A 12,840-nucleotide genomic window follows, 5' to 3' on the forward strand; every position below is an offset into this window, starting at 1 on the left:
TTTGTGCTAGAGCTTTTATTTTGAAAACATGAAACAATTTTGTCAACGGTAGTAAAAAAGCATATGAGTTATGTAAATTATATCTTACAAGTTGCAAGCCTCATGCATAGTATACTAATAGTGCCCGCACCTTGTCCTACTTAGCTTGGACTACCGGATCATCGCAATGCACATGTTTTAACCAAGTGTCACAATGGGGTACCTCCATGCCGCCTGTACAAGGGTCTAAGGAGAAAGTTCGCATTGGATTTCTCGCTTTTGATCATTCTTCAACTTAGACACCCATACCGGGACAACATGGACAACAGATAGTGGACTCCTCTTTAATGCATAAGCATGTAGCAACAATTATTATTCTCATATGAGATTGAGGATATGTGTCCAAAACTGAAACTTCCACCATGATTCATGGCTTTAGTTGGCGGCCCAATGCTCTTCTCTAACAATATGCATGCTTAACCATAAGGTGGTAGATCTCTCTTACTTCAGACAAGACGAACATGCATAGCAACTCACATGATATTCAACAAAGAGTAGTTGATGGCGTCCCCAGGAACATGGTTATCGCACAACAAGCAACTTAATAAGAGATAAAGTGCATAAGTACATATTCAATAGCACAATAGTTTTTAAGGCTATTTTGTCCCATGAGCTATATATTGCAAAGGCGAATGATGGAATTTTAAAGGTAGCACTCAAGCAATTTACTTTGGAATGGCGGAAAAATACCATGTAGTAGGTAGGTATGGTGGACACAATTGGCATAGTGGTTGGCTCAAGGATTTTGGATGCATGAGAAGTATTCCCTCTCGATACAAGGTTTAGGCTAGCAAGGTTTATTTGAAACAAACACAAGGATGAACCGGTGCAGCAAAACTCACATAAAAGACATATTGTAAACATTATAAGACTCTACACCGTCTTCCTTGTTGTTCAAAACTCAATACTAGAAATTATCTAGACCTTAGAGAGACCAAATATGCAAACCAAATTTTAGCAAGCTCTATGTATTTCTTCATTAATGGGTGCAAAGTATATGATGCAAGAACTTAAACATGAGCACAACAATTGCCAAGTATCACATTATCCAAGACATTTTAGAATTACTACATGTAGCATTTTCCAATTCCAACCATATAACAATTTAACGAAGAAGAAACTTCGCCTTGAACATTATGAGTAAAGCCTAAGGACATATTTGTCCATATGCAACAGCGGAGCGTGTCTCTCTCCCATACAGTGAATGCTAGGATCCAACTTTATTCAAACAAAACAAAAAACTAAAACAAACCGACGCTCCAAGCAAAGTGCATAAGATGTGACGGAATAAAAATGTAGTTTCAGGGGAGGAACCTGATGATGTTGTCGATGAAGAAGGGGATGCCTTGGGCATCCCCAAGCTTAGATGCTTGAGTCTTCTTAGAATATGCAGGGGTGAACCACGGGGGCATCCCCAAGCTTAGAGCTTTCACTCCTCTTGATCATAGTATATCATACTCCTCTCTTGATCCTTGAAAACTTCCTTCACACCAAACTTCAAGCAAACTCATTAGAGGGTTAGTGCACAATAAAAATTTACATGTTCAGAGGTGACACCATCATTCTTTACACTTCTGGACATTTCATAAAGCTACTGGACATTAATGGATCAAAGAAATTCATCCAACATAGCAAAAGAGGCAATGCGAAATAAAAGGCAGAATCTGTCAAAACAGAACAGTTCGTAAAGACGAATTTTAAAATGGCACCAGACTTGCTCAAATGGAAAAACTCAAAACTAATGAAAGTTGCGTACATATCTGAGGATCACTCACGTAAATTGACATAATTTTCTGAGTTTCCTACAGAGAATTAGGCCCAGATTCGTGACAGCAAAGAAATCTGTCTCTGCGCAGTAATCCAAATCTAGTATGAACCTTACTATAGAGACTTTACTTGGCACAAAAACATGATAAGGAGAGGTTGCTACAGTAGTAAACAACTTCCAAGACTCAAATATAAAACAAAGTGCTGTAGTAAAAACATGGGTTGTCTCCCATAAGCGCTTTTCTTTAACGCCTTTCAGCTAGGCGCAGAAAGTGTAATTCAAGTATTATCAAGAGATGAAGCATCAACATCATAATTTGCTCTAATAATAGAGTCATAAGGTAACTTCATTCTTTTTCTAGGGAAGTGTTCCATACCTTTCTTGAGAGGAAATTGATATTTAATATTACCTTCCTTCATATCAATAGTAGCACCAACGGTTCGAAGAAAAGGTCTTCCCAATATAATGGGACAAGATGCATTGCATTCAATATCCAAGACAACAAAATCAACGGGGACAAGGTTATTGTTAACCACAATATGAACATTATCAACTCTCCCCAAAGGTTTCTTTTTAGCATTATCAGCGAGATTAACATCCAAATAACAATTCTTTAATGGTGGCAAGTCAAGCATATCATAGACTTTCTTAGGCATAACGAAATACTTGCACCAAGATCACATAAAGCATTACAATCAAAATCATTGACCCTCATCTTAATGATGGGCTCCCAACCATCTTCTAACTTTCTAGGAATAGAAGTTTCACGTTTTAGTTTCTCTTCTCTAGCTTTTATGAGAGCATTTGTAATATGTTTTGTAAAGGCCAAATTTATAGTACTAGCATTAGGACTTTTAGCAAGTTTTTGTAAGAACTTTATAACTTCAGAGATGTGACAATCATCAAAATCTAAATCATTATGAGCTACAGCAATGGGATCATTGTCCCCAAGGTTGGAAAAAATTTCAGCGGCTTTATCACGAGCGGTTTCAGCAGTTTTAGCAATTTCAGTGCAGTTTGCACGCTTTGCACTAGGAGTAGAAACATTGCCAACACCAATTATTTTACCATTGATAGTAGGAGGTGCAGCAATATGTGAGGAATCAACATTACTTTTGGTGGTAATAGTCCAAACTTTAGCTACATTATTCTCTTTAGCTAGTTTTTCATTTTCTCCTCTATCCCACCTAGCACGCAATTCAGCCATTAATCTTATATTCTCATTAATTCTAACTTGGATGGCATTTGCTGTAGTAGTAATCTTATTATCAATATCCTTATTAGGCATAACTTTTAATTTTAAAAGATCAACATCAGAGGCAAGTCTATCAACTCTAGAAGCAAGAATATCAATTTTATCAAGCTTTTCCTCAACAGATTTGTTAAAAGCAATTTGTGTACTAATAAATTCTTTAAGCATAGCTTCAAGACCAGGGGGTACACTCCTATTATTGTTGTAAGAATTCCCATAAGAATTACCATAACCATTACCATTAGCAGAAGGATATGGCCTATAGTTATTACCAGAATTGTTCCTATAAGCATTGTTGTTGAAGTTATTATTTTTAATGAAATTCACATCAACATTTTCTTCTTGAGCAACCAATGAAGCTAAAGGAACATTATTAGGATCAACATTAGATCTACCATTCACAAGCATAGACATAATCACATCAATCTTATCACTCAAGGAGGAGGTTTCTTCAACAGAATTTACCTTCTTACCTTGTGGAGCTCTTTCCGTGTGCCATTCAGAGTAATTTATCATCATATCATCAAGAAGTTTTGTAGCCGCCCCCAAAGTGATGGACATAAAGGTACCTCCAGCAGCTGAATCCAATAAATTCCGCGAACAAAAATTCAGTCCTGCATAGAAAGTTTGGATGATCATCCAAGTAGTCAGTCCATGGGTTGGGCAATTCTTTACCAAAGATTTCATTCTCTCCCATGCTTGAGCAACATGTTCATTATCTAATTGCTTAAAATTCATTATGCTACTTCTCAAAGATATAATTTTAGCGGGAGGATAATATCTACCAATAAAAGCATCCTTGCATTTAGTCCATGAATCAATACTATTCTTAGGCAAAGATAGCAACCAATCTTTAGCTCTTCCTCTTAATGAGAAAGGAAACAATTTCAATTTAATAATATCACCATCTACATCCTTGTACTTTTGCATTTCACATAGTTCAACAAAATTATTAAGATGGGCAGCGAGCATCATCGGAACTAATACCGGAAAATTGATCTCTCATGACAAGATTTAGTAAAGCAGGTTTAATTTCAAAAAATTCTGCTGTAGTAGCGAGTGGAGCAATAGGTGTGCATAGGAAATCATTATTATTAGTGGTTGTGAAGTCACACAACTTAGTATTTTCAGGAGTATTCATTTTAGCAACAGTAAATAAAACAAACTAGATAAAATAAATGCAAGTAACTAATTTTTTTGTGTTTTCGATATAGAGAGCAAGACAATAAATAAAGTAAAACTAGCAACTAATTTTTTTGTGTTTTGTTTAGGTGCAGCAAACAAAGTAGTAAATAAAATAAAGCAAGACAAAAACAAAGTAAAGAGATTGAGAAGTGGAGACTCCCCTTGCGAGCGTGTCTTGATCTCCCCGACAACGGCGCTCGGAAAATATGCTTGATGCGCGTAGATGTACACGTCCGTTGGGAACCCCAAGAGGAAGGTATGATGCGCACAGCGGCAAGTTTTCCCTCGGAAAAGAAACCAAGGTTTATCGAACCAGGAGGAGCCAAGAAGCACGTTGAAGGTTGATGGCGGCGGGATGTAGTGCGGCGCAACACCGGGGATTCCGGCGCCAACGTGGAACCCTGCACAACACAAACCAAGTACTTTGTCCCAACGAAACAGTGAGGTTGTCAATCTCACCGGCTTGCTGTAACAAAGGATTAAACGTATTGTGTGGAAGATGATTGTTTGCAAGAAAACAGTAAAGAACAAGTATTGCAGTAGATTTATATTTCAGTATAAAGGAATGGACCGGGGTCCACAGTTCACTAGAGGTGTCTCTCCCATAAGATAAATAGCATGTTGGGTGAACAAATTACAGTCGGGCAATTGACAAATAGAGAGGGCACCGCGATGCACATACATGGCATGATAAATATAGTGAGATTTAATTGGGCATTACGACAAAGTACATAGACCGCCATCCAAGCTGCATCTATGCCTAAAAAGTCCACCTTCGGGTTATCATCCGAACCCCTTCCGGTATTAAGTTGCAAAGCAACGAGACAATTGCATTAAGTATGGTGCGTAATGTAATCAACAACTACATCCTTAGACATAGAATCAATGTTTTATCCCTAGTGGCAACGAGCACAACACAACCTTAGAACTTTTACATCACTCTGTCCCGGTATCAATGTAGGCATGAACCCACTATCTAGCATAAATACCCCCTCTTGGAGTTAAGAGTACAAACTTGGCCGAGCCTCTACTAATAACGGAGAGCATGCAAGATCATAAACAACACATAGGTAATAGATTGATAATCACCATAACATAGTATTCTCTATCCATCGGATCCCGACAAACACAACATATAGAATTACGAGATAGATGATCTTGATCATGTTAGGCAGCTCACAAGATCCAACAATGAAGCACATAAGGAGAAGACAACCATCTAGCTACTGCTATGGACCCATAGTCCGGGGGTGAACTACTCACTCATCACTCCGGAGGCGACCATGGCGATGTAGAGTCCTCCAGGAGATGAATCCCCTCTCCGGCGAGGGTGCCGGAGGCGATCTCCTGAATCCCCCGAGATGGGATTGGCGGCGGCTGCGTCTCCGGAAGGTTTTCCGTATCGTGGCTCTCGGTACGGGGGTTTCGCGACGGAGGCTATTTGTAGGCGAAAGGGTAGGTCAAGAGGCGGCGCGAGGGGCCCACACCATAGGCCGGCGCGGCCAGGGCCTGGGCCGCGCCGCCCTGTGGTGTCGCCACCTCGTGGCCCCACTTTGACTCTCCTTCGGTCTTCTGGAAGCTCCGTGGAAAAATAGGGACCTGGGTCTTGATTTCGTCCGATTCTGAGAATATTTCCTTACTAGGATTTCTGAAACCAAAAACAGTAGAACAAGCAAGCGGCTCTTCGGCATCTTGTTAATAGGTTAGTTCCAGAAAATGCACGAATATGACATAAAGTGTGCATAAAACATGTAGATATCATCAATAATGAAGCATGGAACATAAGAAATTATCGATACGTTGGAGACGTATCAGGATGTCATCAACAAAAAGAAAGCGGCAATCTGTGAGGAGTAAGCCAATCTTGGTGGGATCGGTTAACAATGGACGTTCTTTTTCTCATAACTTGCAGGGACCTCTACCACCTGCCCTTAGCCTCAACTCTTTCCCTGCTGTGGAGGAAGCACTACGGGTTACCGATGAGTTTTGTGATCAATACCGTGCTCTGAGGAGGGAGGTGGAGATACTCCACGAGGAGAACAACCGACTTCACAGAATGCTGGAATATCACTCAATTCCCATCACAAGGCCACCACCGCCATCTTTGGATAACAATGAATCTCTTCGAGTCTTAGTGCAGAATTGCCAAACTGAGAAGCTGAAGCTGAAGGAGATCTTTAAGAATCGCAGGAACGGGCCATCATCACCACCGAAGGAGTAATTCATCATCGGTATTGGCACCCCCTTGGTTTGTTCCAAGCTTGGGGGAGTTCCGCGGTATCACATCATCACTATCTTTTACCTTTTTACTATAAAGTAGTGTCATATCATGAGTAGGGAAGTTATCATATAAGATGTGTTGCGGTATGGAAGTATCTCTCTTTAGTTGGTTATCTATGTATCCCTTGGTGTGAGTTATCGTTATGGAATATTAATGAGAAGTCCTATCATTTACATATTGCACATCTTATTTTAGTTTGCAATCTCTATTATATGATTGATCTTGTTGTTAGTATTGGTATCACTTTGGGAGCATTGAGTAAATCTATTTGGTTTTGGAAAACTTAGCATTGGTCAATAGCAACAACACTTTAAGTTTAAGTAGAAAAGAGGAAATACATGTAGATATGTTATTACCTTGCTTGTTAGTTCATAGCTTAGTATTCTGAAGTTAAAATTGTTTGTGCTTACAAGGAAGATGCATGATTGTTTCTATCACATGTATATTTGTTTGTTTCCCTCAACTCTTATGCTTGCTAATTAACCTTGCTAGCCAAAGACCTGTACCGAGAGGGAATACTTCTCGTGCATCCAAACCCTTAAATCAAACCAATGCCATCAGTGTCCACCATAACTACCCATTATGTGGTATTTCCCTGCCATTCCAAGTAAATACTTCATGTGCTACCTTTAAACAATTCAAAAATTATTACCTCTTATTTGTGTCAATGTTTTATAGCTCATGAGGAAGTATGTGGTGTTTTATCTTTCAATCTTGTTGGGCAGCTTCCATTAATGGACTAGTGGCTTCATCCACTTATCCTATAATTTTGCAAAAAGAGCTGGCAACGGGGTTCCCAGCCCCAATTAATCAACTTTCATTAATAACTCTCTTCACATGTTTTGCCCTGATTCATCAGTAAGCAACTTAATTTTGCAATAGACACTCCTCCATGGTATGTGAAATGTTGGAAGGCACCCAAGGATTCGGTTAGCCATGGCTTGAGAAAGCAAAGGTTGGGAGGAGTGTCATCCTTAAATAAACTAAAGTACATGTGTAAACAAAAGAGAAGAGGGATGATCTACCTTGCTGGTAGAGATAACATCCTTCATGGGAGCCGCTCTTTGGAAGTATGCTTGGCAAGGGGGTTAAAGTACCCATTACCATTCGTTGACAACAACAAACACCTCTCAAAACTTTACTTTTATACTCTCTATATGATTTCAAAACTTAAAAAGCTCTAGCACATGATTTAATCCCTGCTTCCCTCTGCGAAGGGCCTATCTTTTACTTTATGTTGAGTCAGCAAACCTATTTCCCTCCATCTTAAGCAAGCAATTGAGTTGTTGTGATCCAACCATCTATATTGTGATCTACTTAATCATACCTTTTATTCTTCCTTGTTTAGTACAAGTTTTATTTGAATGAATATAGCTTTGAAGGTTATCAATGATTATGAGGAGTTTATTATGATTGAGTATGCAAGTTTTGTTATAAGCTTTAATATAAGAGCGCTGCTCAATAGATAAGTACAACCTGTTAACTGTTCTCTGACCAAGAACAAAGTTTGCCATCACCAATTATGATTTCCTATGCACCTTTATTTGTGATTTCCTTTTACTTGTTTCAAGTTGAATTATATGAGGAAGTTGTTCACTAGAATGTCTTGTGTGAATTAATATGATGCTTCTTGTCCGTATTTTATTTATCGACTCTTCACTCCATAAACATGTGGTCTTGTTTACCGAGCTCAGTTTCGCTTGGGGACAAGCGAAGTCTAAGCTTGGGGGAGTTGATACGTCCATTTTGCATCACTATTTTATATCATAATTCATTGTTATTCATTGATATCTTTTCATATTTAGAGATGATACTTATGTTATTTCATCTATTTTGCATGTTTCATGATTATTGGAGAATCGCGCACGGAGTCGGGATTCTGCTGGAAAAAGCACCGTCGGAATGCAATATTTCGGAAGATCGGCAATTGACGGGAATTATACCGAAAATCCTATTTTTCCAGAAGACGGAGGTAGCCAAAAGGAGGAGCCGAGGAGGGCCGCCATGGGCCCCCCCCATAGGCCGGCGCGGGCCCCTGCCCGGCCGCGCCGCCTTGTGGGGAGGGGGCCCACGGCCCCTACGGCCTCCTCTCCCTTCGCGTACTTCTTCGTCCCGAAAACCTAAGCTCCGAGAGGATAGTCGCGAAGAGTCACGGCCGCCTCGCGGGGCGGAAAACACCAGAGAGAAAAGAGCTCTCCGGCAGGCTGAAATCCGCCGGGGAAATTCCCTCCCGGAGGGGGAAATCGACGCCATCGTCATCGTCATCGAGCTGGACATCATTGGGATCATCATCACCATCATCTCCATCATCATCACCGCCATCTCCACCACTGCACCTCGTCACCGCTGTAACAATTAGGGTTGGATCTTGATTGTTTGGTAGGGGAAACTCTCCCGGTATTGATTTCTACTTGTTATTGATGCTATTGAGTGAAACCATTGAACCAAGGTTTATGTTCAGATTGTTATTCATCATCATATCAGCTCTGATCATGTTCCATATGATGTCTCGTGAGTAGTTCGTTTAGTTCTTGAGGACATGGGTGAAGTCTAAATGTTAGTAGTGAATTATGTTGGTTAGTATTCAATGTTATGATATTTAAGTTGTGTTGTTATTCTTCTAGTGGTGTCATGTGAACGTCGACTACATGATACTTAACCATTTATGGGCCTAGGGGAATACATCTTGTATTCGTTTGCTAATTGCGGGGTTGCCGGAGTGACAGAAACTTGAACCCCCGTTGGTATATCGATGCAGGAGGGATAGCGGGATCTCGAGTTTAAGGCTGTGGTTAGATTTATCTTAATTACTTTCTTGTATTTGCGGATGCTTGCAAGGGGTATAATCACAAGTATGTATTAGTCCTAGGAAGGGCGGTGCATTAGCATAGGTTCACCCACACAACACTTATCAAAACAATGAAGATTAATCAGCTATATGAAGCGAAAGCACTAGACTAAATTCCCGTGTGTCCTCAAGAACGTTTGGTCATTATAAGTAAACAAACCGGCTTGTCCTTTGTGCTAAAAAGGATTGGGCCACTCGCTGCAATTATTTATCTCGCACTTTACTTACTTGTACTTTATTCATCTGCTATATCAAAAACCCCTGAATACTTGTCTGTGAGCATTTACGATGAATCCTTCATCGAAACTGCTTGTCAACACCTTCTGCTCCTTGTTGGGTTCGACACTCTTATTTATCGAAAATACTACGATACACCCCCTATACTTGTGGGTCATCAGTTTGCTTCAAACAACCTTGCTAGCCAAAGCCTTGTACTGAGAGGGAATTCTTCTCGTGCATCCAAAACCTTGAGCCAAAACCTATGCCATTTGTGTCCACCATACCTACCTACTATGTGGTATTTCTCTGCCATTCCAAAGTAAATTGCTTGAGTGCTACCTTTAAAATTTCATTCCTTGTCTTTGCAAAACATAGCTCATGGGAAAATAGCTTAAAAAACTATTCTGGTAAAGAATATGTAGTTTATGTATCTTATTTCTTATAAGTTGCTTGTTGAGCGGTAACCATGTTTCTGGGGATGCCATCAACTATTACACCTTTGTTGAATATCATGCGAGTTGCTATGCATGTTCGTCTTGTCTGAAGTAAGGGTGATTTATCATGATCAAATGGTTTGAGTATGCATATTGTTAGAGAAGAACATTGGGCCGCTAACTAAAGCCATGAATCATGGTGGAAGTTTCAGTTTGGACATTAATCCTCAAATCTGTTATGAGAATATTATCTCGTTGTTGAATGCTTAAGCATTAAAGAGGAGTCCATTATCTCGTTGTCTATGTTGTCCCGGTATGGATGTCCTAAGTTGAGATCTATCAAAAACGAGAAATCAAATGCGATCTATCTCCTTGGACCTTTGTACGGAGTGACATAGAGGTACCCCTTTGTGACACTTGGTTGAAACATATGTTATGCAATGATAATCCATGTAAATCCAAGCTAATTAGGACAAGGTGCGAGCACTATTGGTACTCTATGCATGAGGCTTGCAACTTATAGGATATCTTATGCATAACACATGAATTATTACTACCGTTGACAAAATTGTTTCTATGTTTTCAAAATGAAAAGCTCTAGCACAAAAACAGTAATCCATGCTTCCCTCTGCGAAGGGCCCATTCTTTTACTTTATGTTGAGTCGGTTTACCTACTTCTTTCTATCTTAGGAGCAAACACTTGTGTCAACTATGTGCATTGATTCCTACATACTTGCTTATTTGCATTCATCATATTACTTTGTGTTGACAATTGTCCATGAGATATATCCATGAGATAAACATGTTGAAGTTGAAAGCAACTGCTGAAACTTATATCTTCCTTTGTGTTGCTTCAAAACTTTCTACTAAGAATTTATTGCTTTATGAGTTAACTCCTGTGCAAGTCTTACTGATGCTTGTCTTGAAAGTACTATTCATGAAAAGTCTTTGCTATATGATTCAGTTATTTAAGTCATTGTCTTTACCATTGCTTCGAATCACTTCATTCATCTCATATGCTTTACAATAGTATTGATCAAGATTATGATAGCATGTCACTTCAGAAATTATCCTTGTTATCGTTTACCTACTCGAGGGCGAGTAGGAACTAAGCTTGGGATGCTTGATACGTCTCAAACGTATCTATAATTTCTTATGTTCCATGCTAGTTTTATGATAATACTCACATGTTTTATACACAGTTTACATCATTATTATGCATTTTCCGGAACTAACCTATTAACAAGATGCCGAAGTGCCAGTTCCTGTTTTCTGCTGTTTTTGGTTCCAGAAAGGCTGTTCGGGCAATATTCTCGGAATTCGACGAAACAAAAGCCAAACATCCTATTTTACCGAGACGGACCAGAACACCGAAGGGAGACGGAGTGGAGGCCCAGGGCCCCCACACCATAGGCCGGTGCGGCCAAGAGGGGGGGCGCGCCGCCCTATGGGGTGGGCCCCCCAGGCACCTCCTTGCGCCGCCTCTTCGCCTATATAATCTCTTGTGACGTGAAAACCCTACACCAATTGACGAAACTCCAGAAAGACTCCAGGGACGCCGCCGCCATCGCGAAACTCCGTTTCGGGGGACAGAAGTCTCTGTTCCGGCACGCCGCCGGGACGGGGAATTGCCCCCGGAGTCATCTCCATCGACACCACCGCCATCTCCATCGCCGTTGCTGTCTCCCATGATGAGGAGGGAGTAGTTCTCCCCCAAGGCTGAGGGATCTACCGGTAGCCATGTGGTTCATCTCTCTCTCCCATGTGATCTTTATGTGATCATGAGCTTTGTATCATTATTAATCTATGTGCTACTCTAGTGATGTTATTAAAGTAGTCTATTCCTCCTCCATGATGTAATGTTGACAGTGTGTGCATCATGTAGTACTTGGCGTAGGTTATGATTGTAATCTCTTGTAGATTATGGAGTTAACTATTACTATGATAGTATTGATGTGATCTATTCCCCCTTTCATAGCTATTGTTGACGAGTGTGTATGCTATGTTAGTACTCGGTCTAAATTGCAACGGTCTATTATGCACTCTAGAGGTTACTCTAATATGAACTCCGGATGTTGTGGAGCTTGTTTACTCCGGCTTGAGGTGTGCTCTTGTAGCCCTACACAATGAATGGTGTTTGTTATCCAACAAGAGAGTGTTTGAAAGTAGCACAAGTGAAGAGAAGTTATTTATTTATGTGATCATTGTTGAGAGTGTCCACTAGTGAAAGTATGATCCCTAGGCCTTGTTTCTAAGCATTGAAACACCGTTTCCAACAAGTTCTGTTACATGTTTGCTTGCTGCCATCTTTATTTCAGATTGCAATTACTACTTACAATCCTCCATATTACTTGTATTTCACTATCTCTTCGCCGAACTAGTGCACCTATACATCTGACAAGTGTATTAGGTGTGTTGGGGACACAAGAGACTTCTTGTATCTTAATTGCAGGGTTGCTTGAGAGGGATATCTTTGACCTCTACCTCCATGAGTTCGATAAACCTTGGGTGATTCACTTAAGGGAAACTTGCTGCTGTTCTACAAACCTTTGCTCTTGGAGGCCCAACACTGTCTACAGGAATAGAAGCGTGCGTAGACATCAATGAGCCAACAAGAAAGAAAGATAATGGAAAAATATATCTACATGCATTTCTCTCTGTTCTACTTAAGCCTCAAAGTAATGTTGCTACTGGCCAATGCTAAGTTGGCCAAGACCAATTAGAATTACTTTATGCTCCCAAAGTGGTACCAATACTAACCAACAAGATTAATCATATGATAGAAGTTACAAACTAAAATAAGATGTATATAAA

Source organism: Lolium rigidum, chromosome 5 (assembly GCF_022539505.1).
Source record: "Lolium rigidum isolate FL_2022 chromosome 5, APGP_CSIRO_Lrig_0.1, whole genome shotgun sequence".
Classification (NCBI taxonomy): domain Eukaryota; kingdom Viridiplantae; phylum Streptophyta; class Magnoliopsida; order Poales; family Poaceae; genus Lolium; species Lolium rigidum.